The sequence below is a fragment of the Clupea harengus genome, unplaced genomic scaffold (assembly GCF_900700415.2).
Source record: "Clupea harengus unplaced genomic scaffold, Ch_v2.0.2, whole genome shotgun sequence".
In the NCBI taxonomy this organism is placed as follows: domain Eukaryota; kingdom Metazoa; phylum Chordata; class Actinopteri; order Clupeiformes; family Clupeidae; genus Clupea; species Clupea harengus.
Window position 1 is genome coordinate 30,217 of NW_024879608.1, and position 12,401 is coordinate 42,617.

Below are 12,401 nucleotides of genomic sequence, written 5' to 3' on the forward strand. Positions count from 1 at the left end.
TTCCATCTTTTTATTTTTATTTGAATGCCCTTATCAACATGGAAAAGTTGATTGGCTTGCTTTATGCAAATGTTTTATTTTATTGAAAACCAATATTGCCAAACAGGGCGGTACAAAATAAAATTATGAAGTGCACATTTCAGGTAAACAAGGACTCAGCCTATAGTGCAGTTAAACCATGGCTTAATATTTTCTTTTTTTCAAGTTTGCTGGGAACATAGCAGTCAGGCCTCTTATTTCAGAAACATTGAACCGTAACAGTTAGGTTACCAATAAAAGGTAAGCCTACTACTTCTTTGCTTTCAGCCAGCTGCCTGTTGACATTTTCAGACAACAGTGAAGCTCGCTTCTTTTGCACAACACAACTTTTAAAAGTAAACTTTCCATTCAGAAGTTTTTAATCATCCATTTCGCGGTATCGCGCTCACCATTCACTCAAACCGTAACGTTCGCCTACTACACAGTTTGCGAGGCCAAAAAGAATGTTTATCTAAAAAAAAAAAAAAAAAAAAAAAAAAAAAATATATAAAAAAAATTCGCGTTAATCTCGCGATAAAAAAATGAACGGCGTTAAAATGGGTTTGCGTTAACGCCGTTAATAACGCGTTAAACTGACAGCACTAGAAAAAACCCAAACGATACCCATCCCTACATATCTGTGTGTACAGGCCTCATCGACACCATGGGAGAGGGTTTTCTTCTCCTGTGCAGGTCATGCGATTAGTCAGGAAAGGTGTCGCATTTTGCCGGAGAAGGCAAATATGCTGATATTTCTACAAAAGAATTGCTGAAGTATTGATGCTGTAGTGTGTGTGTTTTGTATGTATTTGTATTTATTTAAGTATAGTCTAAACTTTTGTTAACAGTTCATATATTATTTAAGTTTTAAGTTAAAAAGTGTTTTGTATTTATTTATATATATAATCTACTTTTAAACAGTTCATATATTTGGCAATAAAAAAAGCCTTTCTTAAATGTCGTCAATCGTCATTTAAATTTTTTTTTTTTTATAAAAGTATCGGTTCCGGCACCGTTTAGGCACCGGTATTGTTTTAAAAGTATCGGTTATGTACCGGTATCGGATAAAAATCAAACGATACCCATCCCTAAATATATGACACCACTACCTCAGAACAGGCTGCTTCATATAATATTATGGCATGCGCCTATAATCCTATTCCAATTTTAATCTCTACCCAATGCACACTAAAAAGCAAATTTCATAGATTCAATAGTAACAATAGAAACCCAGCGAATATTCTATCTTTACGTTACGACCCTGGCGGGTCTAGGCCCCGCCCCATGATATTTGCATGCCTGTTCTGTCTCTGTCTTTACAACAGGTGATTGGGGACAGGTGTATCCTTGATTGGATGGGCTACAAAAGCCCTGATCAGCCAGCAGACAGGAGAGCTTGGTCTTCCCTTCAGTTGGTTATTGTTAGTCGTGGAATAGAAATTTGATTGTGGATTGTGGATTGTCGTTGTTTGTTTTATATTACGCTTGAACTGACTGTACATTACATTTTTGGTTTCTATTCACAACCCTGACTTTCACCCCACGTTTGCTATAATTATTAGTGTGATAGGGTCAGCCCACGTAGATGTTCACTGGCTTACACCCACCTGTGAGTTAATTAAGCGATAATGAGCTCGTAACATCCGCCTAGATAAACTAGGATATGCGCTTGCCGATTGTTTGAAACGCACGTTGCCATCACTGGTGGGGGTAAGACGCTAGCTGCACCTTGTCAGGAGTTTCAATTCCGGAACTTCACGTTAGGCATTGGTATGTAAGCTGCTACTTTCTATCACTTTCTACCGGTTAGCCTTGTTTACTACGTAGCCTGATTTGGAATGCTTTGGAGGTAAAACAAACCAAAACGGTTAAGCCACAGACATGCAGTGTAGAGTTGTAACATATGCATGTATTTTGTTCGTCTCTAGTAAAGTACGCCTGAAGCGTTGTGGCAAGTGCAAATCAGTTTCAAGTGCCATCCCTCCCATTAAGCACTGTGGTTGGTTACCAAGTCTGACTCGCTGCCAGAGTTTGAGGTAAGTGCACATCTCACCCCTAGTATGCAACGACGTTATGTTCTCTGTTGTGATCTCGCATAAGGCTTACTGCAGTGTTTGTTTAACTCCTCGTAGCCCCTGGCTCGTTTTACCATAGCATTGCAAGAGGTCTCCCCTGGCTACTAGGGTTAACAAGGGACGCCAAGCTGACGTGGGTCCCTCCTCCCATGTCCACCTGGGTCTTTCCTTTTGTATGACCGTCAAGGCCAAGGTAGGCAGAGCACTGCTGTAGTGCTTCATATTGTAACTCTTTTAATGTGTCTGAAATGTTTTTATATTTAAATGTCTATTTTGTAATTATTAAAGGAATGAGATATTTATACTGTTTCAGGGAAAATGTGCAATATCTGTCAATGTTTAAAACAATCTCTCTTTTGTAGATCACAGCAGCAATTGACCACAGTTGATAGTCTGGCCACTGTTTTCCTCCGGTTTATTTCTTTCATTTAGTTCTTTATCTATTGACTGATCTAGCTGAAGCCACGTGTCTCGTTGTTACGTGTATTTGTAGTATTGTCACCCATTTCTGTGGCCTGGGTGCCTAACCCAGGGTGAGTGGCAAGGTAACACTGTTGGTACATTTATGGTACTATTCTGCCCTTAAAGTTGCTGTGTGAACACCCCCCTAGTGGTTGAGTGTGGAGTTTGACACGACCTGTATAAGGTTGTTCTCTGTGATTTATCTTGACCTCACCGTTTTGCACTTTACAGTATTACACTAGTGTGTGCATGAGTGTGCTATTAGTCATCATGTATGGCTGAATAGTGGTCAGAGGTACTCCAGCAGTGTTACTATAGTTACTCTGGGTTGGCCCCCCTGGGCCTATGTTATGTGTTTTTGCTTTCTTTTAAGTCTGATGTATGTATTGTCATCGTGTTTTTGTTACTCCTGCCAAGTAAAAACACCACAGAAGATCTGTATTGAAATAAATGATGTATTGCTTATAACAGCCTCGGTTTGAATCCATTTAATTGGGTAACATACAAAGTACTGGGGACTTACCATATGGTCACATTAGATAAACCTAAATCTTGTATCATTAAATAACTTTTATTATTATAAATTCTGCGTGGCCTCCCCTTTATGTTTCGTACATTGAGTCGTGTACGTGACACTTTACCTATTCATCCTTCGTGTCAGCCACTCTATCCAGAAACTATTTCAATGGCAATGCTAGGTTCCTATCAGGCAAAACATTTCTCATTAACAATCTTATATGTGAAGGTAACTTAAACTGTATGGTTAACTGAAACCTGGTTAAACATAAATGGGTCTGCAGCTCTTATTGAAGCATCCCCTCCAAATTCTAGCTTTTTTCAGTCCATTAGAAGTGGCAAAAAAAGGGGGCGGGACAGCACCATAACCACGAATGGCCTGTGCTGCAGGAGCATCTCCTTCGATGATTTGGCCTGTTTTGAATATCATGCCATAGTTCTAAAGTGCCAGCCTCCTGTTCTGACTGTAACTGTGTATAGGCCACCCAAGCAATTTCTCACTTTTCTAACAGACCTTTCAGAACTACTCTCCATTATCCACACAAACTACGATAAGATTTTTATCACTGGTGATTTTAACATACATGTGGATAATGGGAACGACTCAAAGGCCAGGGATTTTATGAATCTCTTGAATTCAATGGACTTTACTCAACACGATAGATAGATGGATACTTTATTAATCCCGAGGGAAATTTAGGTCATCCAGTAACTTATACACTGAACTTAACTCACAAACATACAAACACAAATCACAGTAGAAAAAACAATACACATAGGGAGAACATGTTCACAGGGAGTGGGGTGTATACAGATATTATACAGATATTACAGTGTGCATTGATTGTGTCAGTGTTGATGTCCACGAGGAAAGTAGTGCAAAGAGTGCAGAGAGATAGTGTTTATGTACTTGTGTGTGTGAGGATAATGCAAAGTGATATAAATAGTACAGTCTGTGCAATGGGCTAGTATAGCCAGTAAAAAGATGGACAGTGGGATGGAATATAATGAGCTGAGGAGGGGAGACTGAGGTGGACTTTTCTGCATGAGTCTATCTCCCTCCCCCTCCCCTTCTGCGTGGCGTTGTAAAGTTGTATTGCCCTGGGGACAAAGGACTTCCTCAGCCTGTCCGATGAGCATGACAGTGACAGGAGTCTGCCACTGAATATGCTCCTCTGTCCGTTAAGAGTACAGTGTAGTGGGTGGTGGTCATTGTCCAAGATGGTCAGCAGCCTACTCAATGTCCTTTTCTCCGCCACTGATGTTAGGCAGTCCAGTTCCGTGCCAACAACAGCTCCTGCCTTTCTCACCAGCCTGTCTAGTCGCCCTGCATCCCTCCTCTTCATGCTACCTCCCCAGCACACCACAGCATATAAAAGGACGCTGGCAACAACAGACTGGTAAAACATTTGCAGGAGTTTGTTACTGAACCCACTCACAACCGTGGCCACACCCTTGATCTAGTGATTTACAAAGGGTCTTACTGTTATATCGTCTATCTGTGACCTTGCTCTTTCTGACCACTTTTGTATTTCCTTTACAGCACTGGTACCTAAAGTTAAAAATAGTGCTGAATGTTTTATTAAGAAACGTTATCTTAACTCTGCAGCAGCTGAGAATTTCAAAGTGATGAACATAACTAGTACAAAAACCCCTCAATACAAAATTAAGGACAGCACTTGACAATGGTTGACGTGTAGCCTCCTTGTATGGGTAAATAATTCAACTTAAGAGATCTTGCAGAACGTCTGAGCGTACACGGAGAAAGACCAAGCTACAGGTCCTAGATCTAGATATTTTTAAGGAATATCTTTCAGTCTTTAATAAAGCAATAAGAAATGCTAGAAATTGAAATTGATATCTATAAATTCTAACAATTCTAGGGTGCTCTTTTCAACAATCGACAGCCTTATAAATCCTGCACCCAAAGTAGATGATAGTCTCTTTTCTACCTCAAAATGTGAGGAATTTGCAGCATGCTTCAAAGATAAGATAACAAACATTAGGATGAGTATTGCTCAGGAAATACCAAATGTCTTGTTTTTTGATCCCCTTCCACCCTGCTGTAACAGTATAAGCTTTTTTGCACTGGCTGATACAGAAATGCTGAGCAAAGTAGTGTCAGAGCTGAAGTCGTCTACATGCCCTCTTGATCCCATTCCCACCACATTTTTTAAGACCATCTTTAACTCTGTGTCTAAAGAGATTCTAGCCATTTTAGACTGTTCCCTGCTTACAGGTATTTCCCCATCAGAACTTAAAACTGCCCTGGTGAGACCCCTCCTGAAGAAAAACTATTTAGACTCTTCAGTCCCTAACAATTTTAGACCCATCTCCAACCATCCCTTTCTTAGCAAAATCCTGAAAAAAATTGTCTTTAAACAGTTAAAGAATTTCCTAGATGCTAACTGTGCCTTTTACACTTTCCAATCTGGTTTGGAACGCATTGGGCTCCACCCCCATCTGACAGGCAACACCTGCACACAAATAAAGTCAAAGGGAAAATAGCGACCCCTATGGCAGGAGGACGTAACACCTCTCCACCAAGATGGCGACCACAATCTCCATAATTTACTATATACAGTGATTGCTATGCACCACACCCACTGACAGGGATGCGTGCAGCAGCACAATTTAAATACACAAAGGTAATACAGCCATGGTGTAATAATTGTATTGTCGTGTCTAAAATATACACACACGCGGTCCCATTTAAGCAGGAGTCGAACAGCAGATGGTGAATTCTTCAAGCAGGGTTTATTGAAGATCTTAAACCACAATAAGAGAAAGTCCTAGGAATATTTCTGTCTGCCTAAAGTCTCGCGCTGCCATTTAAACCTCTTCTGACACTCCCACTTCAGCCTTGACTGGCCGAACCTATGTCTAATCACATCCTTAACCCCTAACCTGACTCCATCCAATCAGAAAGCTTAAAATGTGTATCATGACCCATCCTCTACCCGGTGGGCCAAACCCCTTTTCTAACATCGTGTTTTAGAGTGTATCTGATCATCAAACTAATTAAATGAATTATCTGACCTTCCTTCTGAATCATATTAAAATATCCCACATATTCCCCCCTTTGTGTCCATATGGACACACTAAACCATATTTTCATAACTCTATCAAATACACACTATCAATCTATCATATGATGAAACAAGTACATTTGAACTCCTATACATCAAAACCCCGTTTTAGCATTATTTTAAACAGTCTATTCACTTCATCTAACTCAATATTAATAACCCCATACAATACAACAGTCTCACTAGGGTAGTCCTAGATGAGCATACAGTAATGTTTACAGAACATACAAAATGTAATACAACCATCTTATCGTGTATGCAGTGTCGTGCGTTTCGTTCAGTCTCCGTTCACATGGATAAACTTAGGTGTAACAATATCAGTATCCACATTCTGGTGTTCCTTTACTCCCGAGATGCCATGCCCCTATCCCCACAGATGAGAACAAAAACCTTCTTATTTTAAGGTGAAAACTGAACCCACTGCCCTGTCCTGTACAGCGACACCTGCATTCCGCAGGCTGCGAAAGGCAACCATGCACATCCTCTTTTCCATCAGTTTCTGAATGCAGTGTTGTGTAAAATATAAAGAAACATACAAAAATACAATACAAACAAACATACAGAAAACCAAACATTAAAACAAACAAAACAAGCAATATAAATATAAACAATACACATCCAATTATGTATGCAATGTTATGCAAGTGGTACAGTCTTAATATGTATGGATGTTCTGCGTGCTGTTGTAGAATTGTTATGGATGTCCCACAACAAACATCTTCTTATAAGTTCCACTGATGAGGTCCAGCATCTGAGTCTGCTGGAAAGCCTCCTCTGACCATGTTGAGCTCCATCAGTTTCCTTCCCCCAAGGATAGACACATCCATCCACCGCAGCATGTCCATGACCTTGGCAGCCCTTCACCCAGGTCCAGCTGCTACATCTGAATGGTCCCCACTCCAACTCAGCTCCCTTGAATTGTGGTAGTCCCACCGCCTAGTGGTCCTGCAAAACAGTTAATACGATACAACACACTTAACCCCTTCACCTCTCAGCCCTATTGGCTGGAGATTCTTTTGTTTTAAGAACCATAACCCATCACCAGTCTCCCGACTGGACCAGTCCATAAGCTTCCACCTGTGTATATATAATTCCAAAGATTAAAAACAATCTATACACATAATTTTCACATATTTCCTAGGCATACTTCCAAAGTGTGTAGTACGATATCCAGAGATTGCATTCCATAATTTCCCACATATGTCTTAATGTTATACTAAAATAATTCCCCAAATGCTTGATTAAAACAAAGATTCCCACATATAACATATACTTACCTTTAAGTTTGTGCTGAAGTCTGCTTCAGCAGCTCCCCTTCGGCACACTCACACACCTGTTCCTTCCATGACATTCAAACTTCCAGCTGCATTTCGTCTCCAATCACACCCATGATTGTATGCAGCTGACCCACCTTCAGTTTATCCATTCTCTCACACTCCTCCAGTTCACTCCTGTGTCCCAGCGCATGACTGCTCCGTGCAGCGCTCCTGCCTCATGTACACTTAAAGATTCAGTAGTTCACCTAGTTTCCTTACATATAATTATAGACCATTTTCATTTTCTCCATTATGATTGTCTATTTCCCCTAACTTTAACTCCTTAAATAAACTACCATCCATTCAGCTACATTATCTCTCCCACAGCTCATGACACTTACCATCTCTTCAGTCCTGTCCTCAGACATACCTTAACCCATCATATAAAACCCATCCAGTCATATAATATCTATATTTCCCTTGTCATATCTATACATTTATACCTTTCAGTATAACACATTCCAAATGGAACAATAAGATTCAGTGGCCAAATCCCTGGCATTCACTTATATATTTCCCGCTGAGCTCAGGTACCAAGTTATCCTTCATTCCTGAGCCATAAAAAAGCTTAAAGAAGCATATCAGTGGGTATAACCTGTACCCACACCCCATAACATTCCCCGAGGTTTGATCTCCACTCCGTTATTCCTTATTATAGATGCTACACACATAGCATTATGCACAATTTCATCCCAAAACCTCCCATAAATAGGGTGACCAAAACCCCATAAATTTAATTTTCCTAATTTAATTCTAATACCTCCCCCCTTACGCACTTAACACTAAAAAGTGCGTGCAAATGAACAAAGCAGATAACATGTATAGAGTTGTCAAGTGGCCACAATAACAGCTCAATAGTTTACCAAGCCTGCAGTTTACCCCATTTTTAAATCAATTTGGTCTTATCCCATGAACTAATAACATCACATATGTACATAATATCTTCATCACTAAGTTTGGCTATAAATTAATTGCTTAAACACTATCTTGCAGGAAACCCTGCCCACGTGGCCTATCAAAGCATAAAGACTCACCACCCTTAGTCATATGGTAGGCTCGAATCCTAAATCACCCCACTTACATCACTAGTATATACCTCAAGTCATACCATTCCTTCCAAATACACAAATAAACCATCTTGTTCCTGCTGCTCCTCAGCCCGAACCACTAATGTTTCCACCAGACCTGTAAGAGACACTTAAAAACCATGTTATTTTCATATATACTTACAAGGTGTTAACACAAAAACCCCACACGATTCCTCACATCAACCATAGATCAGCCATCTAGTTCCATCCTCAACCTGGCTTGCTTTCAGGTTCCACTGACACTTGCACACGGCTCCCCTTCTCTCTGTCACTCCTCTCATCTGTATGTGAAAACTAATAAGTGAAACATTACATATCCTACCACTCTTTCTCAATCTCTTTAACTTCCCATTTACCTCCTCATTCTTACTTTCCATGTACCTCCTTCAAACCACTTTGCTTCTGTCTATCCATTTTCCTATTCCCTCGATCTATAAATGCATATGTAATTACCCTATTTTTAATTTTATTTCAAGAAATGATCTAATATTTTAAACCCTCATTTATTCATTTAAAAGTCCGTATCTATAGCCCATTCTAACTTTAACTTTTCTTACTACAAAACATACCTCCATATACCCCTTTTGCCTCCTGCTCTTTCTTATCAGTTAACCCCTTAGTCATATTAATTACTTCCAAAACTCTCTTCTAAACCCCCGCTAGGCTCTATCAATCTCTTGTTTTCTCACTCTCTCCAATAAACTTTCTCTTAACCCTTTCCTGACGTCCTGTTGCTAAATAACCATACTTCTTACCTACCCCTGCCTGGCTTCCCATGACCCCAGTGCCACACCTGGGCCAACAATCTTATCACTTCTAACCCGAGAGCCTTTGGTGTATGAACCAGAGGGGGACGCAGGGGGTCTTTCGTCAACAACAGCTGTTCCAACCACTACATTCCTTAACCCTTTCTCTAAATCAATTACCCTCTGTGCTTTCTTCTCCACTCTCTGCCATTTATTACCATCCTCTGTACTGTCCGCCTTTTCCTTTAAGTCACCCTCAAATGTTACAGTAGGGAACTGACCCATCAAAGGCAGTTGTGGATAGAGAGGTGTCTCTTTTACCAACAAGTCATTTTTTTAATATAATTGAATTACTGCCTCTAAAGGCGTACCTGGTTCTACTTCTACTAAGGCCATCTCAAAATACAATTGCTAATTTAAATCTAACCACTGCATGTGAAATTTGAGGGAACCACCCTCCCCCTTTCTTATCACTCTCTCTCTCTCGTGCTGCTTGCCTGCACAAAGAACAAAGAACTTCCAGCTCAAATCTTATCAGACAGCAATCAACCAAGTAACCCTAAACCTAAATAACTATACAATAATAATTTTCGTTAGTATTACACGCTATCTGCAACTATCAGCATTTAGTTAATACCACCAACAATTATACCCAATATATATCACGCATATATTCCACCAACGAACAATTCCGTATTCTTAAAATGTAAACAAACCCACGTGTGATACTCACAGATTACCACCAGCCAGGAGCAATTGCCAAAATGTATTATATGCTATGCAATATATAACTGTGCTTTTTTCAATCTGTCAATTACTTTATTTATTTATTCCCACTAATTCCCATTCTATACACAATCCAATTCCACTCACTTCCACCAAGCTACAATCCTCAAGCAACACCCATGTATTCAACATTTCAATAACTATACCTATTCCTTCATACCCATCATATATACAGTATGGATTCCCATAAAGTCACCCACTGTATATTCCTCCTCTATCCTCTCTCACTCAATCACCTCTACTTCCCATGGCTCCCCTTCCAACTTAGCTGAATGCCTGATTTGCATTAAGGTGTTATCTTTTGACATCCTAACCCCCTCTTTCACTAACCCTTCTGCTGACACCCATACACTAGCTTTGGCTCTCACCATCATATGACCAACGTCTCTGTCCCTAAATCCTATGCCCACTTTAAGTGTAATGTGCGGTGTGGCATTCGGCATATCATATGCTTTAGTGTACAATTGAGGATCCAACTTAGCCTCCACTCCTACTCCTTCTGGTCCTACAATTATACCCACAGCCCTAACTTTGATCTGTTTCCTTCCATTCAATGCTACTCTCCATCTTTCATCTCTCTCCACCTTTCGCGCATCACATGGAGCTTCTCCCACCATGATAGTACAATGTATTGGAACACGAGGATTTCTGAGACTACCATGCCACTCATGAATAAAAGGTCCCCACTCACTCCAGATCCTATCCTCCCATTCCAATCTAAATAACCCTATCCAGTATATCTGTTTAATTTGATATGCTATGGGTCCTTGCAAAGCCATAACCTGGTGTGGTATCTTTCTCCCATTAGACTGAATTAAACCTGAATTTAACCATGGCCCTTCATGCAGGGAAACAAAGCCACCGGGGTTACCCGCCTGTGGACTAGTATCTCTCTGCTCTCCCATCTCCTTTTGCATCAAAGAATGTTTTAACTTCGTAAACTTACTCTCAACCATCATGCTCTCTTTCTTTTGTGCCTCGTAACCCATTCGAAATCCCAGTTTAAACACCTCTCGATATCCTGCGGTCACTTGGTCATAATTCACAGCTTCCTCTACCATCCCTGACAAAAAAGGAACTTCCCCCACTGCTGAATTAACATTCTTAAGACTTTGAAACACCTGGCCAGGCAAAAGGTGCTTTGCCTCCATTGCACTGTCTCTTCCAAACAAAGCATTCAATACACCTTCCCCCACTATCAATTCTTGTTCTCGACGACAAAAGGATCCAACCAGTCTTTCTGTTCACTAACAATAAATAAAATCCCCCGAAATTCTCACGTCTATGTATTCACTATGGTATGAATTTTAACCTTAACTTTACCCCACTTTAGTTGTATCTTGTTACCACGTTTCTTACCCTGTAAATACTTACAAGTCTAAAAACGTATTCAACACATTCAACAGCCTGTTCCAAGCCTCAACCACGTGTGTAAACACAGAACTTTCCATGCACATTTTAGCCAAACTCAGTATGCTCAAAAGATATTATGTTCTACTCCACACATCTATTTTCTTCCGTAAACTACGGATTTTTCAATGCGTGTCAACAAACTAAAATATTCCTGTTCATTAATTATAACACAATCAACAATACGTCGCTCGTATTAAATACTACAACGTCAAACGCCTTCGTCCTAAGAACAGCGGAATCAGCCAACCCGTCTCCTTCAATAAGATGAATTAGTTTAAATTGTATTCTATGGTTTTAATAAGGATTACAACCGCAATCTACGATCTCACTTCAAATAGCCATCCACCCAGATATTTACCTGAAGTGAAACGAGACTACGTCGCGTTAAAGTAACAGTATGCAACAATTGTACCTTAAAATAACAGCTTGAAAAAAATTGTGCCGCTACAATGACTTTTAATATGGCAATTTGCGCCTCCGCCATTGCCATCGGGGGTCTGTGGGGAAATAACTCCGCTATGTAGGATTCTGAGGCCGCCCGATCTGGGGGCGGATGTACTTCGACCTGCTTTCTGGCAGTGATTACGCAATGTCATATAGTGCCAGTCCACGCTCGCAGCTACAGTATAAACGAGAAGCCAGCGAAGTCTCATCAGTATTCATCATGGAGAACGCACCAAAGAAACAGAAGAAGACGATGTCTGATGAAGCAAAGAAGAGAAAAAGAGAGGCCGACAGAGCAAGAGATCGGACTAGAGTCACAATCGGAACAGCTTTTACTCGTTGGAGAGAGCTGAAAGACACATTTGGATACAAGTTCGATTCACAGCTAGCCATCTTTCTGCTGGATTAGTAAGTAGTTTGTACTGTCTCTTGCTTGATGTTTGACTGT

At 40.3% G+C, this 12,401-nt stretch overlaps 1 long non-coding RNA gene across 1 annotated transcript; it reads left to right on the top strand.

Moving 5' to 3' along the window:
* The first annotated feature begins 1,689 nt into the window (after positions 1-1,689).
* On the top strand, positions 1,690-2,973 carry LOC122129248. Its single transcript, XR_006151751.1, has 4 exons — positions 1,690-1,788; positions 1,947-2,054; positions 2,151-2,286; positions 2,456-2,973. It is a non-coding gene; the product is annotated as an uncharacterized LOC122129248 (long non-coding RNA).
* Positions 2,974-12,401: the final 9,428 nt, after the last annotated feature.